This window comes from Anguilla anguilla, chromosome 17 (assembly GCF_013347855.1).
Source record: "Anguilla anguilla isolate fAngAng1 chromosome 17, fAngAng1.pri, whole genome shotgun sequence".
Lineage (NCBI taxonomy): Eukaryota > Metazoa > Chordata > Actinopteri > Anguilliformes > Anguillidae > Anguilla > Anguilla anguilla.
This window is the reverse complement of record NC_049217.1, coordinates 24234856-24256668: the sequence shown is the minus strand read 5'-3', so window position 1 is coordinate 24256668 and position 21813 is coordinate 24234856.

Sequence of the window (21813 nt, the reverse complement as noted above, 5' to 3'; positions counted from 1 at the left end):
ACAGAAAAGACCAAGCTGGCCGAGCAGAGAGGGGGTTTTGCTGTAGGGTTTCTGCCCTCCACAGGAGCTGCAGGGTTATCACTTTTTTCTGTACAGGCAATACGTAATGGGGCTGGGCCTGTCAGGAAACCTCTAATCTGGAAAATCTGATTCTTTGCAAAGGCCTGCCCTGGTCTATGAGAGGGCTGTCGATTACCTAGCAAAAAAAGATTACCCAGCATGCTGTGGGAAAGACGGTAACACACGGCAACAGTGACTGCATTACTGTAAAAGAACAGAGAAGCCCCTGGAAACAGAGAAGTAGCAGTACAGAGTTGTGTGACAAAATGTGGTAGAAGCCACCCACGACATACGCCCCCCGCCCCCATCCCCCCAACATTGTGAGACAGCAAGCAGCGTCCCTCTGTCCCTGCTCTGCACCCCCTCCCTGTAATCAGGGTGATTAATGAATGAGACGCATTCCTCTTGTAAAACTGTCGGTCCTCTGTAGTCCTGAACAGCCTCTGCTCATTTAGCAACACAGTCAGCCAGCCACACATACACATACCTGCACACATACACAGACACACAGACAGACCCACACAGACCCATACACCACGCACGCACTCACACATGCACGTACACACAGGTGCACACACAATCACACAGACATATGCACACGCACACACGCATGTACATGCACGTGTACACAGACACGTGCATGCAGAAAGTCATGGTCGATATCCTCCTAACTTTTCATTCCTTCCTTCCCTCTTTTCAATTGTCCCTGCAACCCCCTTCCCCTGCCATTTATCACCCCTCTCAGTCTTTTCCATGAGTCTGTTTCCATGCTTTGTTTGAAACCTTCTCTTTACTCATTTACCCGTTTGCTCAATGATCACTTCCATTTCTCTCTCATCTCTCTTTCTCTATCTCTCCCTATCTCTCTTGCTCTCTTTCTCTCCCTCTCCCCCAATCTCTCTCACCCTCTTTTCACCCCCTCGCTCACTCTCTGCACCGAGTGGAAAGTCACATGGTTTCCCTGAAGCGCAGCTCCATAAACCATTGCTACGGGGGGCACATGAGGGGAGGCCTCCGATTGGCTGCCAGAGCAGAGCATTATGATACTGTCTGACTGGAGTTGATATACTGGTCAACTGGTGCATATTCCCGAAATACCACAAATATTTCTCTTTCTGCGCAGAAAATAAAGCAGTTGAAGTAAATTAAAATCAGGGGGCGAGACTAGAGCCCTGAGAGATGAAGAACAATCTGTGCAGTGCTACAGAACCCAGGCAAGCATGTGTGTGTGTGTGTGTGTGTGTGTGTATATATATATATATATAGTTTAAACTGTATCTGTGGGAGGCTTTGTGTCCAAGCATATTTGTGTGTGTGTGTGTGTGTGTGTGTGTGTGTATATATATATATATATATAGTTTAAACTGTATCTGTGGGAGGCTTTGTGTCCAAGCATATTTGTGTGTGTGTGTGTGTGTGTGTGTGTGTATATATATATATATATATATAGTTTAAACTGTATCTGTGGGAGGCTTTGTGTCCAAGCATATTTGTGTGTGTGTGTGTGTGTGTGTGTGTGTGCACGCGCGTGTGTGTGGTGTGTTTGTTTGTGTGTATGTGTGTGCATAATGTGCATGAGTGAAAACATTTGCCTGCTTTTATTCCAGCGTGTATGGATTTTCTCATGTAGGGGAGTCCACTGAACGGCATTATAAAAGATAGCGAAATTAGTGATTCTTCCAGGTCATTTCACATACAGTATGAGTGACTGGGAATACGGTAAAAAAAAATTTTTTTAAAACACGTGTCCTCAGGTACGGAACAGCTGTTCCTACTCACCTAGGAAACTGAAGTTGCTGCTGCCTGTGCTTTACCCTTTATCTCCGAGAGTCACACTGGGGAGCCACCAAGGAGCCATCTTCCACCTTCATGCAGGAAAGCACATAACATAGCCTATCTGCTGACTGCATGTCGGCAGTCCATGCCTCCCTTCAGACCCGGAATGCCAGCATTACATTACATTATGTTACTGGCATTTAGCAGATGCTCTTATCCAGAGCAGCCTGTATAGCTTTTTTTTTTTTTTTTTTTTTTAAATGTAGCATCTGCTTATGCAGCTGGATACACAGTACGCTGAAGCAATTCAGGTTCAGTCCCTTGCTCCAAGGCACAACACCTGGGAATCGAACCTGCAACCTAAAGGTTACCATCCCCGTTCCTACCCATTACACTAGATTGGCACCCGGCACGTGCCCCTGTGCTACTCACATGGTGCCCGTGTCCCTCCCGCCCCCTAGTGGCACGGGCTGTCCCGCCAACAGAATGGAGATAAAGCGAAGATCCGCAATCTATTTTTTTTTTTAAATGGGCGACAAGCACAGCGAAAATTTGAACTTGCGCCTGCAGCAGACTTGTTTCTGGCCAACAATGCTGCTTGTTGCCTTGTCAGCGCTCAGGGCAATAAATGGTGGTAAAACAAAAGGAGCCTCCCCAGCCCCAGTCGCTTATTACACCCTAAACCGCATCGTAAAGCTTTCTAGTTATGTTGTCTTATTTATCTTCGTATGGAAATGGCTTCAACCGTTTCAGCTTTCAGAACAGTGCCTCGGATCTTTTCTGAAAACAGGTTTAAATGTCCATATGGAATGTACTTACATTGCGTTCGCTTTTGCTATATTTAACACTTGCGTCTTTATGGTTCTTTTGTCCATGTAAATGTCTTTGTAATCCAAAAGCCTCGTATTCAAGCTAAAGCTGGTTGCTAGCTCAGGCGCCATTTTCAAATAAATCCAACAAGCGTCCACTTAGAACATGGCTGGTATATCTGACCACCCTGTGTAAATTTACATACAGCAAATGTTTGGTCATCTGAAATGTGATAGGTTTACTTTAAAGTCAATCACATTATAGGACAAAATAAATAAGATTGTAAGCTTTGAAATGAGCCTGCATTGGTGTCTATGGGCCCAGCCATTCGCAAGTAACCTAAGTGCACATCTGCCTGCCCCTGTCTGTGTGTAATGTAGATTGTGCGGACAAGCAGAGAGTGTGCACAGACTGAAGTGACCTATTTCTCAAAACAACTTAGTACTGTGCTATAAGATATATTTATATTCATGGTGAATTGGAGAAAAAGATTCAGTGACAGAAGCATTTGAAAAAGTAGATTGCGAATTAGGGGCTTTATTTCCAGATTTGGAAAGTAGATACTCTCTTGAAAAGGATGCTCTAGACAGAGAGATCGGCCAGCTGGTCAGCATGTAAGTCCACAGTTTTTAAACATTTCCCCAAATGTCAAAATCGACCAATGGGGGTTTGCGAGGAGACTTGTGAGAATGTTTGGTTGGTGGAACCTCTGTGTCATCATTTACGTTTTTATGGCTTTGCGTTTTGCTTTGATGGAGTTTCTGTTTGATAGAACTCTTTTCCCAGCATGCATTCATAGCTTTGCCACCAGTGTGCAGACCCACCCACTTAATTTTAAACCTGCCACTGACACTCACACACACTCACACACACACACACGCACACACACGCACACACACACACTCACACATACTGTACACAGCACACACACACACACACACACACACTGTACACAGCACACACACACACATGCACACACATGCGTAAACAGTTTAACCACCAGCATTGCTACGATACGAGTAACCCACGCCAGTTCACAAGTACCCTCCCACACATTTATACTCTTCTCTTGTAGTGATGAGACAGCGTCATATTGATCCTTCCAAGGAATACAGCCTTTCAAATAGTAACCCCCACATCTTAGTCAAGTGTGAGTTACAATTGGTGGAAACAATACCTGTGACATTTACTAATTACTAAATTACCCATGAATCTGTCACAATGCAACAGAGCAAATGTAGATTATGGCTTAGAAAGGTCACTGTGGCGATAAAATAACAGATTTTTACTCTTTATTTCCATTACTGATTGTTACAGTAATCTGTTGTGGTGCTCTCTGCACTGTGCTGTATATAAACATTTAATTATTCTGTTTTTCTATTTCAGTTCAGCCTTGGAGTCATATTATAAGTTTTTTCCTCAGCTGGTTGCCTTTCTAAAATGCATATTACCATTTTAGAAAAAAAAAGGAAAAATTATGTGATTTCCGCATCGCGGCTTACAATGACGTGAGCACCAGTACAATACTGAATGAGATTTATTCATTCAAGTCCGTAGCAAACAAGCTACAGTATATCATTCACTGTGAAAAGTGCTATCAATTAAGAGGTGGCATAACCTAGAAAAGAGAGGTTCCAGCTTGATAAAATATTGCATATTACATTACATTACAGGCATTTAGCAGACAGTCTTATCCAGAGCGACTTACACAGCATTTACATTGCATCCATTTATACAGCTGGATATACACTGAACCATTGCAGGTTAAGTACCTCGGCGCAAGGGTACAAGAGCAGTGTCCAAACCTGTGACTTTCAGGTTACAAGACCAGTTCATTACCCATTATACTACACTGCCACCCATGAAACACAGAGCTAGCAGTGGCTAGTCATGGACAAACATCCATATTTCATGCCACTGAAACAGAAGGGAGAAGGTCTCATTCGCTGAAGTTCATGTGCAGAGAAAGAACAGTCTGAACATTTGAACAGCCGAAAAGGTGTCCCTCCCAACATCCTCATCAGTCGAATTCCTCTCTATTCCAGTGGCTAGCTGGAATGTTTCAGCTACAATAGCTCTGACGTTCCTCAGAAACACAGGTTTTGCATACCTGACTGCTCAAAGTCTAACAACCGAGTGTGTTTGTTCAGTCTTTATAGAATTTAAACTAAAAAAAAACCAAAAGCCTCGTATTCAAGCTAAAGCTGGTTGCTAGCTCAGGCGCCATTTTCAAATAAATCCAACAAGCGTCCACTTAGAACATGGGTGGTATATCAGACCACCCTGTGTAAATTTACATACAGCAAATGTTTGGTCATCTGAAATGTGATAGGTTTACTTTAAATTCAATCACATTATAGGACAAAATAAATAAGATTGTAAGCTTTGAAATGAGCCTGCATTGGTGTCTATGGGCCCAGCCATTCGCAAGTAACCTAAGTGCACATCTGCCTGCCCCTGTCTGTGTGTAATGTAGATTGTGTGGACAAGCAGAGAGTGTGCACAGACTGAAGTGACCTATTTCTCAAAACAACTTAGTACTATATAGTACTTTATAGAATTTGAACTAAAAAAAAAGCCCATCCCCTTGCCCATGGTTTACGGAAACTGCTGGAAGTACAAATGGAGCTAATTCATTATTTATTTTTTATTCTTCTCTCTCCACATGCTGTATATCACAAATAAACAAAACACTGCTGCTATGATTCCACATGGTTTAAATTTGCCTTTGACTCAAAGCTACCCCTTACTAAAATAAAACGCAGAAAGAATACTGGTCTGGCAAAGACCTGAAGTTCTGTTACGGAACGCAGAAAATTGCTTCTGGCGGCAAAAATGTCTCGTTTACACTAAGCTACCCTTCATATAATCGCATTAAGCAAAGACCCCCAAAAGACCCACAAAGACCATTTCCAGGAACTGTAGGGAGAGCTTTGTTTACACAGGACATACCTGAGTCAGACTGCTACAGTTATGACAGAGAGAGGGGTGGGGTGTGTGCGTGTGTGTGTGTGTGTGGAAGCGGGGGGGGGGTGCTCTTCCACTGTAGTTAGTCCTACACTAATCAATTTCAACCTTTTATTGCATACTGCTCTTTTTAAATAGACACTGAATAGGCGCAACATATTAAGCTTATTGTAATACATCATGGCCCCTCACTCCTCTCCCTTTCTCTTGACATTCCGGTCTGAATATCCAGGTGACTGCAGTCTCCAAACTTCTAGTAAGGTGAGGTCAGACATTCACACGTGCACTCACACACACACACACACACACACACACACACACAAACAGGAAACAACCCCCTCATCCCTCTTATTGAATGGGGTTTTGAGTTGGCCCAAACCGTAAAAATAATCTGTCTGAAGTTATGACAAATGCAGCCATTAGTGTCTGTCTGTCTGTCTGTCTGGAAAAGGTGGGTGTTTGTGTTTTTTTGGGGTTTTTTCACCACAAGCAACATTGTAGGTACACTGGAGGTGCTTCCAGCATGTCACTCCCTTTATGACACTGAGGAGTCACTCACAACACACTCACTAACTCATGGTCATGTGCAGTGTATATAATCAATATGGATATGTCCCAATTAATGCAGTCACATTGAAATGCATTTATAACAGTTAATCATCAAAACAGAATTACTCCATCCATTGTATGAAGCAGATTTAACCAATCGACAAGGCAATCAACGATGGCAGGCAAAAGTTTAAAGATTAGTTTTGAAAGAGGTTTACGATCTCTTTTACAACTCACCCCTTAAATATGACAGTACCATGAATCTGTTTAATTAGTTACCCAGGCAAGCAATATAAGTTTGTTCTGTTGAATTCTATGCATTTGTTTTATGTGTTCACTGAGAATAATAGAATAAATGTCAGGCCTGTTGGCAGAAATCCTTTTTGGGTCATCTCAATCCACAATCAGTCATTTCAATCCCCAATCGATTATCTCAATCCCCAATCGGCCACCGTAGTCCCCAATCGGGCATCTCAGCCCACAATTAGCCACCTCAAACCTCAATCCACAATTGGTTATCTCAATCCAAAATCAGTCATTTCAATCCCCAGTTGGTCATTTTAATCCACAATCAGCCACCAAAATTGGCCATCTCAAACTCCAAATGGTCATTTCGATCCTCAATTGGCCTTCTCAATTCACAGTTGTTCATCACAATCCACAATCGGTAATCTCAATCCCCAATCGATCATCTCAATCCCCAATCCACAACAGAATACCTCAATCCACAATTGGTCATCTCAATCCATAATCGGTTATCTCAAGCCCAAGTCGATCATCTCAGTCCTCAATTGTCATCTCAATGGACAATTGGTCATTTCAACGGACAATAGCTCATCTCAATCCACAATCAGTCATCTCAATCGACAATAATTATTAATCTCATAAGTCATATCTCCCCTCCCATGAAAGGTTGAAAATCCTGTCTAAAATAGGTGAGCCGTCTGGGAAGGATATAAATTCAGGACATGAATCAACATTCAACAGAACAAGACAGAATGAAAACAGAACAGCAGCTCCAGCAAAATAGCAAACCTCATTCCCCAAATTAGTGTTTGTGTTCTAGTGGACGGCTGACCACAGAGAGCTGTTGGAAAGGGTTCTGGGTTATTTGGTTCTCTTCTATCTGCCCAGTCTGGTGACAGGGCCGTGACCGGGGTTACTGTTTGGGTTTGAATTCTCTGCAGCTCAGCGCTGCAGGAAAACATTTTAGCTTCACAAATTCTGTTTCTTCTCCTGAGTGATTGTAATATAATCACATTGAACTAAATACCCACCTGTCTTAAAAAGACTCCTGATGTAATGATGTCATAATAATAATAATAATTTACCTTTATGATAATTCATAAACTGTAATACAACATCAGCAGTGCCGGCCCTAGCCTTTGAGGGGCCCCGAGCAAGATCAGATTTGGGGGTCCCCCCACCCCAACATTATAAATGATATATATGTTAGAATAATTAGGCCTGCCCCCCTTTCAATCGTTGGGCCCAAAGAAGCCACTTAAGTCGCTTATTAGGTGAGAGTGCCAGAAACCAACTAGAACCTTCTAGATTCTTGTGAAAGGAGGGAGAGAGTACAGAAGGAATGCAGGGATTACCCGCCTGTTTACAACAGAGAATGGGCGATCTGTGGTGGCCGTGAGTTTCTTGGTATTTCTTGGTAATGGATGTGCACTTCTTCGGAAACAAACAAAAATACTTTCGAATTTGTCTAATGGTTTCTTTATTTTTCATGGATTCGTAGGAAGCAACAATCATAATATTTAACCACCGCCTTACCTCCTGCGGTCATTGATTTAAAAAAAATAAATACTTAACAGTTCCCAGATTTTTGGGGTGCCTGAGTGTCAGTGATGTATGAAGCAGGCGTTAGTGCATAACGACTCTCGGGTCAGATGAGCTTGGACAGTGAGCGAGCTTCTCCCAGTCTTTGCCATACTCTAACCGGAATTCCAGGGCAGTGATTCAAATGCACGTGACCAGGAAGATATTCTTGCCAGTTATTTACCAAGGATTCGGCGATGTGAGAGTTGGCTGGCTTTTCCAAAGTGAGGTTTGCGCCTGTGGCTAATACTCTCCACAGTGGGAACCGGTGAGTGCACACAGCCGTGGCATGTTCCCATCCCCACCACAGCCCATAGATCACAGCTCTTCTGTCATAACAGTACAACAAAACACTTTCCGATTGGTTGATGACACATTAATATCATCCAGCATTAAGAATATGCATATGGAACAACAAATGTGTTGCCAAATGTCTTTTTCAAAAAAACCAAAAGATATGACCCCACATACAACAGCCAAAGGGCATATATATATATATATATATTTCTTTATTTCATAAGGACTTCCCTGAGCACTCATCTGTGATTCAATATCCTCCTGGGCATAAAAAATTATGTTCTGACTATAACAGCCACTGTCCAAAACAGAATAGCATGTCCCCTAAAATCTAACACAGATGTGTTATCTATTGTGCTCTAAAGATATGTGTTGGAAACTCAGAAAATTGAATGTTTGCATCAACAAAACAAAGTTTTAAAAAAATTTAAGGAAAACAGTTGCCTTGAACCATTTGATTAGGACTAGTCTATTCAAGTATTCCCTGGTCTTTACCAATTAAATTAAACTCTTTTATAACTTTTTAACATTTAAATATAAAAACTTATTCTTACTCAATATGTTTAGTTAAACTGTTTTACAGCATATAGGTAGGCATATGATGCTTATGAGCTGTACGCACTCGTGTGTGAGAAGGGGAACAGGAAGTGTGGTTAGACAGAGATACACAGCAGTGATTCATATTTTCTTCATTTTTCTGCCAGTGCCATACTGTTGAGTCTGAATCCAGTAAAGGCTGTGTCAATATCCTGCTCTGCGTTTGCAGTGTGTGTGTGTGCGTGTGTGTGTGTGTGTGTGAGAGAGAGAGAGAGAGAGAGAGAGGGAGGGACAGAGGTGATTGCCAAGCGAGTGGGTAAAGGTGTAGAGAGATGTCCTGAAACTGGCCATGGAAACAGACTCATGGAAAAGACTGGGAGGGGTGATTGATTATCCACTTCTCTTTAGCTACCTGCCATTGCCTGAGAAACAGTAGTAACCCCTGATCCCTGTTATTTATCATATATTTCAATCCATCTCCAGTTTTGTACAGCAGTTTTTTTACAAACAGGTTGATGCACAGTCCTTCACAATGGATCTTTTCCAAATGAAATTTTAAAAAAAAAGAACAAGACCGAACACATCTGGGGGAAATTATTCCTACAACTGCTTAAAGCTGAACTTGTTGAAAATTGTGGTGAGCAGAGGAGCTCAATGAACACAGATACTATCACCATTTATCATTACTGATACTTGCTGTTACAATATTATATTGTTGCTTTTCTTGTTGTTGTTGTTAGATTGTTGGGGTCTTTTTTTGTTGTTTTTTGTTATTTTAACGGTCAAATTATTATGGACATACAAAACAATATGTAATGCTAATAAGCCATTTACATTGAATTTGGAGAAAGATAGAGAGAGTGGTGGGGAAGGAAGGAGAGAGAGAGAGAGAGAGAGAAGTAAGAGAGAGAGAGAGAGAGAGAGATCTATCTGGAGACACTGAGCTGATTCACACTGCTCTTGTGCAAGACTGATTGCGGTCCATATCTGAAGGGTTTCCTGATCACAGAAAATGAGTCACGGTTCTCAGAGGCCACAGACAATTCCTCCCAGTGCTGACTATGACAATGGTAAGGCCATAAGAATGTTCAGTGACGAGAAGGAGTCATTCATCCCAGCAAACGTTCCGCACATCGCCTGGAGGTTAGAGAACCTTGAGCACTGTGCCAAGCCTACGGGCGCTGCTTCCTCTAATAATTATTTAAGTTATTCCCGATATTAATAAATGTATTTGTGGAAGAAAAACAGGTTTATATATCCTGGAGTTCGCCCTTAATTCATTTCCAACTACACGCCTCTATTATTTACTTTTTAAACAGGAATACAGCTGAAATATTGTCCTGAGCCTGAAGAGTCATATGTCTATTCTTTTCGTTTTTACATTTGATAACTGAAGGTGCACTTGTTGCCCTCCTCTGTACTTTTCAATAGCTACTGTCATATAGTGTGCTGCCCTAATCTCTCAATAGTGAAACGCACTTCACCAATGAGTCAGGAAGGTAGATTCACTGGCTGGTCTGCACTAATATAGAAAAATCCACCTTTACACACCATACCTCAATGTCTCTATTTAATCGTAATGTGCAATGCAAGCTTCTTTGATTAAAAGTGTCTGCCAAGTGGAACTTGTGCCCGGAACTGGTCATTGCAATGGAAATGAAATATTCTAAGAATGATATGACATTACATCATTCTCATTGAAATATATTCAGTACTGTTTGCCTTTTTAACCGTTATCACACAATGTTTAGATCCAGGCATTCTTTAATTTGAGCATGCTACAATTTAGACCCTCTCTTAAACAGTCCCGTCTGAAATTGGCCAACATGTGTAAATTCTCATTTGGTGGCATTAAACGTGTTTATTTCTGATGTTTATTTTTTGTTCATTTTTTTGTTTGTTTTTGTGCCAATCCAATTTTGCAATTACTTTAGTAGCATCCAAACTGCTTGAAATACTGCGGGTTTTATGTAATCTGCAAAGGTTATTTTTATTATTATTGTTGTTATTTTGTGAATTTATGTCAATGAGAAAGCAGGGATCCCACCACTCAAGGCCCACAGCTGCCTGCTCAGATGTGAGCTTCATCAAAGTCTTTTATCACATAAGCCCCTTACTTGATATAAAGATTTACCTCCATCAAGAAGATATCTGTTCTGCAATTTATATATTATTTTGCATTTTGAGTCCTTTATTGATTTATGGATATATTTCCATTCATATCTATCTGTTCATTTTTTTTTTTTTTTTAAATCAGGGAAGACATTCATAGACACACGCACGGACGCAAACGCCCACATACAATACAGTATGATAATATGTAGAGCAGAGTTCTGTTAATGGAGTTGGGAATGGCTGGCAGGCTGAGTCAGAACCGACTGATAAGTTTGAATCCGTTCATCCATTTTGGTTCACATTTAATCATTTGCTTGTTGCTCCGTATGTAACATGCGCACAGCTGTTCTCTCCGGTGAGACATGGCTGAGTGCAAGGGGAGAGCGAGTGCTGGTCTTACGGCCACTGAGACGTTAGTAAGTCAACAAGTGCGCACACTTTTCCAGGAAGAATGAAGATGACGCAATCTCTTTTAAAAGTGTTCTCAGTATTTATGAGAACAAGGCACTTCTCCAAAATAAATCTCTAATGGAAGCTTGGCAGCTGTTTTTTTTTTCTTTTCTACAACCACTCGGCCCAACAAGCCCCCCACCACCATCACCACCACCAAGAATACGCCGCTTCTCCTGAACAAATCTCTAATGGAAGCTTGGCAGCTGCTTTTCCGTACAACTACCTCACCCCAAGCCCCCGACCATCACCACCATCCCCCACCTGTTCAGATTTGACTCAAAGGTGTAGTAGAGAAAGAAATAAGAGACAGCAATAAGACTGCCAATTTGTTGTGTGTTAGGTACCTCCTCTTTTTCATGCTAGTTTGGTGCCAGGACACAACACTGACTTGGTGCAGTGATGGGGGGAGGGAAGGGAGGGGGGGGGGAGGCGGATTCCTGATCGTCCACGCTCATCTTGTTGCTCAATAAGTCACCAACAGTGCATTTGCTGTTTACAGTGATGGCCACAGCGCCGGTCAATTAGCTCTTTCATTCCGTTTCTCAGAGAACGCTTGTCGCTTTCTGAGGATTGCCGTCTGGTTTCCTGGTAAAGCACATGAAGCAACTGGCATTGCAGGTCTGAAGTAATGGCGCTGTGGAAACGGTGGGCAAGGGCAAGTTCTCAGAATAGACTGTGAAGCAATGGGATTTCAGACTGGGGTCTACACTAGGAGCAGCGGCACGATGGCCCGGTTCCCAGTAAGCGCATGTGAAGCAACTGGATTTCAGATACCGGGGTCTACGCTATTTCATGGATCCACAGTGACGATGACGGGAAATCCACCCACTGGTGGGATGTCGCAAAAAAAAAAAAAAAACATTCAGGAAGTTAGGTTTCTGCCTGCACGCTCTCAGGTTTGAATACCGTCGGGATGCAGTAATCACAATTTAATCCGTGAGATTCCCCGAAATTTCACCGCTGGGTGGGGCAGGTAGTGAAGATGTACCGCGAAGGGAATCCCTCTCGCCGATTCTTTAATTTGTCACCTGCCTCTCGACTGAGAGTGTTGCAAAACTGGGCTCGGCAGTGAGCGGGGTGGCGCAAGACCGCACCAGTCAAATGTCACTTCCTCCCTCAGCCCTTTCATGCAAAACCGGGCCCGGTCCTCGTGCGTGTCAGAAGGCGCTGTGATGTAATTTCCCTCGCGCCGTGAGGATTTCGAGAGATTTCCTCGTGCAAGTGGAGTAAGCTACTGGTGAAACATGACTAAGCTTCTGAAGAGACGGACAGAAAGACGCATCAACCGCCTGCCATCGGGCCGCAACCCCAGGATGGCATCTAGAAGGAAGGGAAACGGACCAATCGGCACGCACAGGGCTTCCCACAGCCTGATTCTGTAGAACCCCTGTTTGCGCTGAATACCTTTACGACCGTAATTTCATTTCCCAAAGCAAAATGAGCCGTTATGTGTTTCTTTTCTTATTATTATAATGTGTAATGCCCAATAAGGGATGATCTACTCCCTTAATGTCACATTAGGAATAGCTGCTTAATGAACATTCTGTATTAACCATATTAATAGTACAGGTTTCAGACATCTAATGCGCTAATGTTCTGTAATGTGCTGTAGCAACTGGTTCATTCTGAATGCTGTTACAGTTTGTATTGCTTAATTGTAAGGACCCACAGCTGAAATGTGTGTGTTTGAAAGAAAAACGAATTGGTATCAAACCAAAATGGCATGATGTTAAAAATCTGTTTCAGCACAAATTTATGGAACTTGAACACAGCAGGGTTCATTTCTGGGGTTCAAATAACTGCATCACCCCTATATTTAGAGCACACTGGAAAAGGCTGATAATAAGATTATGGTAAAACTTTGTATTAGAAAGGGGGGAAAAAACATGAAAACTTGACTTGGACTGTATAATTCAGTACTCACTAATCTAAGGAGCTGATACCTTTTAGCATACACAAAATCAATAATATTTTACACCAATCATTGGTTGTGTTATTAGTTTTTTTGTGTATTAAAGAGCTTTGCTACGGTGGCTCTGAAGTGCAAAACACAAAAACAAAAAGAAAACGCAAAAACAAAAACTTTCAGCCCTGAGGTGCAGATGCAACATACAAAAACAAAAAGGAGTGGCCCTGAGGTGCAGATGCAACATACAAAAACAAAAATGTGCAGCCCTGAAGTGCAAAACACAAATACAAAAAGAAAATGCAAAAACAAAAAGGAGCAGCCCTGAGGTGAAAAACACAAATACAAAAAGAAAATGCAAGAAATGTTTTTGTGTTTTGCACTTCAGAGCCACCGTACTTTGCACATGCTAAAGGTCTTAGTAAATCAGGCCCTTAGACTACCAACACACTGCAAATAATTGCATATGCTAGATTTTCCTCACCTAAGAAGCCAATAATCTAACTGCAGGCTAGTTGAAGCCTTTAATTCAAGCATACAGCAGGAACCCAGTGGCTTTGATATGACTTTGTGTGTGTGTGTGTGTGTGTGTGTGTGTGAGAGAGAGAGAGAGCGAGAGAGAGAGAGAGAGAGAGAGAAATTATTCCCAGCCTCTCTAGAATCCATATGGAATAAACATGTGAGTCACACTCCTGAGGAACCCTCCCTGCCTGTATCCTGTCCTGAGCTGAACCCTGAGTTCAGTCCTGTAAACACACACACACACACACACACACGCATTTACGCACATACACTCAGACACACACACACACACACACACGCATTTACGCACATACACTCAGACACACACACACACACACACACACACATTTACGCACATACACTGAGACACACACACACACACACACACATTTACACACATACACTCAGACACACTCTCACACACACACACACACACACACACGCATTTACGCACATACACTCAGACACACTCTCACACACACACACACACACACACATTTACACACATGCACAGACACGTGCATTTACACACACGTACACACACACAGACACACACGCACTTTGAAGTGTGCAGCTGTGCTCTGCACTCATAATGATTATTCAGCGTCTCTTCAACCTCCCCCCTCCCCAAAAGGCCCCGCCTCCCTGTCAGTCACACATGCACGTCTTCAAGGTTACAGCCTCCTTCTGGCTCCTTTCCTGTAAACTGTAAAGCGGGGCCACACAGGATCAGAGCGCCCCCCCCCCTCCCCCCCATCTCTAAGGAGCAGACAAAATGCCACAGAGGACAGAGAGAGAGGTGAGAGCTGCAAGTGAAAGGAACAAGGGAAACAAAGAGGCTCCTGGGAAAGAGGGATGGATGAGAGCAGTGTTCTCATCTTTTGATTGGGCCAGTCAGTGATGACCTCATGAGGGCGGAAGGAGCTCAAACCTGATGTCTCCCGCTCTGGTTCTGGTTCTGCAATTGGGCTTTGGCACCGTGCCAGAACTGAACACTGTCCAAGTTCCATTCCACCAATAACGGAGCCGCAAAGTCTGATAGTTTGTCGCTGACAGACAATAATTGCGCCTCTACTGTGGTCACAGGAACAGAATTTAGAGGCATTAATTGGGCCCCGTGTGGCCACACATGGACACAGGTGCATGAATCCTCTGTCCTAGCACCACCCGCCTCTATCCACAGGCACATGAAGCACCCATCCCGACAGGCACTGGCACGCAAATCCCGTATCGTATCCGAGATGGGTGCGTAAACCTCCATCCCAGCGGACGCAAACACACGAAACCTCTGTCCCCGAGCTTCAGCCTGATTGCGTCCAAATAAATCCCTTCTCTGCGTAATAGCTGCTAGTCATAACATTTTAATGCAAAAGGCTTTCTGTGTTATATATTTCGTCACCTGTCTAACTTCAGAGGAGAGAGTCCAGGAGAATGTTGATTAGAATCTGATTAGAAAAGCATTCAATGAGTTAACCATGCGAAAGGTTTGGCTGCGTAGCTGTCAGTCTCTTTCAGTAAAAGAAAAGGCTGAAAAGTAGTATGATTCCCGCCTATAGTCATTTCCAAAAATTTTCCTGGAAACAACAGCTGTCTGTGGGGCCAAAGCAGTCATTTTGGGGATCATAAAACCATGCCATGGATTTCTGTGGGAGAGGGGTGGGGATTGCTTGTTTCCATGGTGATGAGCAGAAAGATTTTTTTGTGTTGTGGTTTTGGGTTTTTTTTTCTCCCGATGAGTCTTAAATTTGTTTACTCGTCTTTTGTTTTGTTTTACGTTCGCTGTCGGGAACATCTGCTGGATATTCACAAAATTCCAAAGTGGAATACTTTGTTCCCACTGGCCCGTTACTCCCGTTTCCAGGGCGACAGCTGTGCTGTTTTGGAGAGTGAGCTCAGTGCAAATACGTACAGCATTTCATCACCGTTCCTTCACATCAGATCTTCCCTTACGTAAGAGAGAGAGAGAGAGGGAGAGAGAGAGATGATGAGAGGGGAGTAAAAGAGACAGAAAGAGAGAAGCGAGGATAAATAAAAGCAAAAAAGTTTTAACTAACTAATGAAAATAGCAAAGATTTAATTACTTCTATGATAGTTCCACTTCAAAGTTCATCTCAAATGAGTGCATTCAGATCCCAGTGTGATTCAGTGGACAGAGGAGGAAAAACACGTCATTGACAAAATAATGTGAAAAAGCTTTTCATTTTGACTCCTGGCAAAATAAAACAAATTTGCAGCTATGTTATGCTCCAGTACCATATCAGAACTTTTCAATTTCCCAGTGGGAGCTGAACTGTTTAGCCAGTGGCACCTTTTTTGTACTTGCAAGCAGTTTCATTACTCGAAAAGACATCAATTTTCAGTACTCCAAAAATAACAGCTTTGTCTATGTGCTCTGTCTGAAGTGTGCTTTGCTTCACAAATATACGGGTTATCCACATACTAATTTGTATTCAGCTTCTCCTTGTCAAATCAGTGATTTCTGCCCATGTAAGTATTTTACTGTCGCTAAGAGACAGATTGGAGTGTTCACCGTCAGTCCCCATAGTTACCGCGATAGCAGCAGCCGCTTTTTTTGGAGCGCGCTCAGTTCTGCGTGGCTTCCAGCGACGTGACGCGGCAGCACTGGGCGTCGCCATGGCAGCGGGTTTGTTTAAACCGACGCGTTTTAACCAGGAACGATTCCAGACTGACGGGAATTTCCGGTCAGCACCAGTGTAGTGCTGAAAATAAACTCCTGCCTATTTCAGCAATGGGGGCGGGCAGACCCTGTGGAAGAACACTGCGTACGTCTGTGTGTGCGTGCGTGCGCGTGTGTTGTACAACTTTTTACATAAACACTCACGTCCAGAGTTGCATTAAACATTCTGAGAGATCCATACCTAATGCTGTATTTGCCACAAGCACCCAGCAGGATTCATGAAGAGCAAAGTGGCATGGGGGAAAGGAGCTGGTCTATATTCCAGATGGTTACAAGTTTAATCCGGTGGTCTGGCACTGCCATTGTACCCTAAACAAGCAAGGGAATCTACCCTGCTTTGCTTCAGTAGGTCCCTCTGACTAAATTTATAAGCGAAATCTGAAGGAATAATGTAAGAGTCTCGGAGAGAAACTCCAATAATCCTGCAATGCGTGTGGCTGCATGACTCCCTCCCACCTCCCAAACAACAACAAAACATGTTATGAGATAACAGCACTCAGTCTAAGCATTAAAAAGCACACTGTGTACGTTTGGGGACGTACATTACTGAATTGTGCAAGTATGTACTGAATCCTTTTGAAGTCGTGACAACACGTTGGAGCTTGCGTACTTTATCCCTGATACTTCTGTTTCCGCAAACGCATGAAGATAAAACAGGGGGGTGGGGGGGGGTGGGGGGGGTGGGGGGGTGGTATTCTGGTAAAGGGGCCTAGTCAGAGATGGCTCATCGGTGTGATCACAATACCGCTGGATTCTGGAAGAGGTGGGCCCTTTCGTCCCGTCTGCATCTCATTCGTGCCATCTGGGTCACGCCACCGTGTCACGGAAGAGTCCACTTTTGTTCACATTTCACCAGTTCACAGGACACTGCTGGACAAACAAGAAAACAGCACTCAGTTCATTCCCAACACGCCCTCTCTCTTTTCAAACCAACCACACACACACACAGAATAGTGCGCCTGTACAGTATTCTTCGATTCCAGCATTACAGTAATCGCCAGGCCTGTTTGAAGGGAGGGAGCTTACAGAATGTCGGAATTAGGAGTTTCCTGTAAAGCCTCCTCACTCCTGGGCCACGGGGCCTGCGAACACTCAGAAGGAGGAATGACCAGATGACAGCAATTTCGGAGTTTCGCAGAAGGCCAAAGAAGCAGCAGGGTGCCGCATCACGTAGACTATCAGCCCCTTCCCACTAGACATAGCCACTAAAGCCCATTCGAATTTCCTGTTGGGGAAAGATGACAACATTGTGATCAAATGTCTCAAGAATCCAATGTAAATGCCAGGACTCGTATTGCACTTTCTGTCCTACCACCACAATATACTGGTGAGGTGAAATATTAATGCATTCACGACACGACAAATATTTGTCTAGAGCAACATGTAATATTTGTGCATCCTTGAATGGGCACACGATCTGTTGTGGGCTATGGTTTCCTATTGTAAACAGGCTTGTTTTACTTTTTATTTTGTACCGTAGTGACAGTATGTCATATACTTTTGAATTTCGCCTTAATTTAATGATGTTTCTCATTTTCTGGAGACAATTTAGTGTTAATCCGCCACGTGTACAGTACTTCAGGTGTAGCTTATCCTTGAATGCATGGATACCTGTCTCTCACCTGCTTGCACACATCATGTCTTTTCCATTCTTTTTTCCATTTTTCTGTTAGACTGCACTTCTTACAGTTACCTGTGTTTTGGGACTATATAGTTTTTTTTGTTATAAAGAAGGTTTATTTCTTTATTTATTTATTTTTTTTGAAACCGCTGCTGTTTGGTGATGCGGGCATTCCATTGGCGGGTCGGATGCATTACGCTGTGCGTCACTGCAGACACAGGCTTTCCGTAACACTCCATGGGGAAGTGAAACCAAAGGGACAGAACAACAGCTTCCTCACGAGATGACAGTTCCAGCAAAATCACGTGGTTTCTCCAGCTGTCGCTACCTCCCTGCTCTCAAAAGAAATGAGCAGGAACTGACACACTGAGAGAGAGAGAGAGAGAGAGAGAGAGAGAGAGAGAGAGAGAGAGAGAGAGAGAGAGAGAGAGAGAGAGAGAGAGAGAGAGAGATATCCACTTTCTCTATCATTACAATAAATAGATAGAGCTACAAGAAATATTATATCCTCCTAAGACCCAGCAATTCATTTTTGTTCACTTTCATTCATAACAATTCACTCTCTGATCTTAATCTGAACAGTCGTATGTTCTAATATGTTTAAACCTACACTACAAGGTACATTCAATAAAAATTAAATAAATAATATTTTTGAAAATATTTTCACTGCAACATATTTTTGCCATCCAAGGCACTTGTATTCTGTCAAAAAATCTAAACTTTTTTTTCTGCTGGGTCTGTAACAGCTTGTCATTTGAATTATACCTGTCCCCAATGCAAGGGAGCATTTGGTCATGGAATCTGTGTGATCTTAAGTGTGTCGTTCTCGGATGGAACTCACAGCACTACTGGGCGGCCCATACAAAGCAGAGCTGAGAGACTAGATAGTGGAGAAGTGATTCGAATCACAGAAGAACTTCAGCACGCCCTGACTGTACCTCCCAAATAGCTCCAAAACCGCACACGCACACACAAACAGGCACACACACAAGTCAAATCACCACCCCGTGCCACCCTGGACAGAGTGTTCCGGAATGCTGGCACTGTATGTTCCAGTGGGGCTGCCGTACTTCCGGGCCCTGCGTGGTGAGACAGTGTCACCTAAACCCGGCCTCGGCGCATGTGCTGCTCTCTGGCCTATGCGGTCTATCCGTTTCTGACTGTGGCTACACTGCATTAGCAGCGCAAATGTTAGGCTTTATGGCTGAGTTCATCGGAATGGTTGCATTTCGTGAATGCAAATATGAAAAAAGAAGACATGAATCAAAACAGAATCAATATAGGAGCAATACCTTTTTTTTTTTTTTTTCAAAATCTAAAAGCCGATAATACAAACTAACTTACTGAGGCCATGTTAGACTGTCCAAGAGCCTCAGGAAGCGAGTCAGGACACTCGAATAGCGACACCATTCTACAGTGTCTGGGGCAGACGACGTGACCCACATGCTGCTCGGCTGTGTTTGGACAGATCCAGAAGCAGAGTAACCACATCTTAACCAGCCAGGCCCCTTCACAGAAAGGAAATGACACCCTACTTCTTCTGAATGCCAGAGACGAGAAACTGCAGCCGTCAACCGCTTCTCTGTTTGGCGTTTTGCGTGATGGGGGGGGGGGGGGGGGGGGGGGGGGAATTCGGAGCATTGAGGACACCTGGATAGGGGACGGCCCAGTTTGATTCCGCATGGTCAAGAGACTAATTAAAGGGGAAGTGTGGAACAGGAGTGTGATTCAGGAGTGTTGTGGAAGTTTTGATTAATTTCTCTGTGGGGGGAAGTGCTAGACAGAAAACCCCCACTGGTCCCAATCCATGATAGAAGTTCTATTTCTAGCCCTATTCCCAGAATTTCCCACCTCCTCTGTTGAATAAAAAAGGTTATAATCATTTCCAAACAGCTGAGCTACTGCATTTAAAATACAATAAAAACCCAGGCTGTGCTCTTTTCTGTATGCCTGTTTTGTATTTATTTTTATTTTTATTTTTTATGAACACATACAGGAATCAATCACTGGCCTTTAAATACCCTGGCTTCTATAGTTCTACACAGTCTGGAATTTTTCATTATGTGCAAACTTTTTAAATAGTTCCTGAAAATGCTACCAGTATCTTGAAAATACCTGTCTTACTGTTGTGTGTGTCTATCCAACACTGTGTCCAAGCATGTAGGGCAAAGTAAGCTGCATGTCTTTCTATGTTCCAAATTGAAGATGTGGCCTATTTTCCATTAAAAGCCTGCTGGATAAATCAGGAAGACATTAATTGCATGAATGTCAACTGCCCATGCTTCATTATGCAAATGCGGGTGAGGGTTCAGACCAATCAATGCTTTGTTGGTTGTTTTTATTTATTTATTTATTTATTTCAATTCAATTTCAAATTAACTGAATTCTAAGATAAATCAATTCAAACAAAATTAATTCTAAGTTACTTCCCAGATGCATTCAAATATGCAAATGCATACATTTGTTAAGTGACATATTTTAAAATATTTTGAAGAAAAATATATTTGGAACGTATATGGAAATGGTTTCCATATATACCCCATATGTGGTTTTTGCGTTTTTTTCATTTCAGCCTGTTGCTTATCTGTTGCCATCTCCAGTATCCCTTGCTATTTCATTTATGTTATTAGACAGTGTCGCCATGGCAGCCAGCTGCCCCTGGCTATTTTCGGGTGGTTCCTCCAGCAGCTGACTGGTGGTAAGGGAGGTTGATGCGCGTGTGCGGGGGGTGTGTTCCTCTTTTCTGCTATTTCGGGAGCAGCGGGGGTCCTGGTAGCACCCAAGGCATGCCCACACACCCCTTCCCAGTAATGACACAGGCCTCCCTCACAATCACCTATCTTTAGTTCCCCTGCAAACACAGAACACATAAAAGGTGAAAATGACTTCATGATTACCATGGAACTCTCGGTCACATGCGGTTGGCCAGATTCCTCTGACCTCACTGTCACATTATATTTTGATGTAAGATTCCATTTCCCGTAGACGAGAAAGAAGTTGCATGCAATGAAAAATGTTACGCGTGTTTGTATGTGATATAATTCATATATTCTAATAATGTACAGTTGATCATGTATTGCAGAATACACACAATGGGAAGTCTACGAGATACAATATCTTAAACTAAGATATAATTATGAATTATGCTAAGCAAATAAGCAAAAAACGTACACATTATATACCTTGATTTCACTTATTTTTAAAATAGTTTTCCTAATTTATCAAATGTTTTTGCTACATATTCCTAGAATGTTCATCATAGAGCTTCGTGGTTTTATAAGAGCAATGTTCACGGGAAAGTTATTCTGTCAGTCTGATAAATTCCCAGATTGCATTCATCTGAATTAGCCAGCAGTATAAGGGGACGCATCAGGGAAATACCCCGCAGTCAAGAAAATGTTCCTGTATGCGTGGGTGTGTGTGCGTTCCTTTGTCAGCGGGGTTGGCGTGGTACGAAACTGTAGTGGTGATGACACCTCAGAGCCAGCTTGAAGTAATCACAATAGAGACTGCCTGTCCCCCTGTGTTTCCCTCTGCTCTTTGCAAGCCCCTCCCACAGCTGTGAAAGTTCCATGACGTCATGAAATCAGGTGAGGCTGTGCTTGCGCCCTGTAGTGTGACCAAGCATTAAATATCTATAGGTCAATCAGCTACACAGCTAGAGTGCTGTCATAT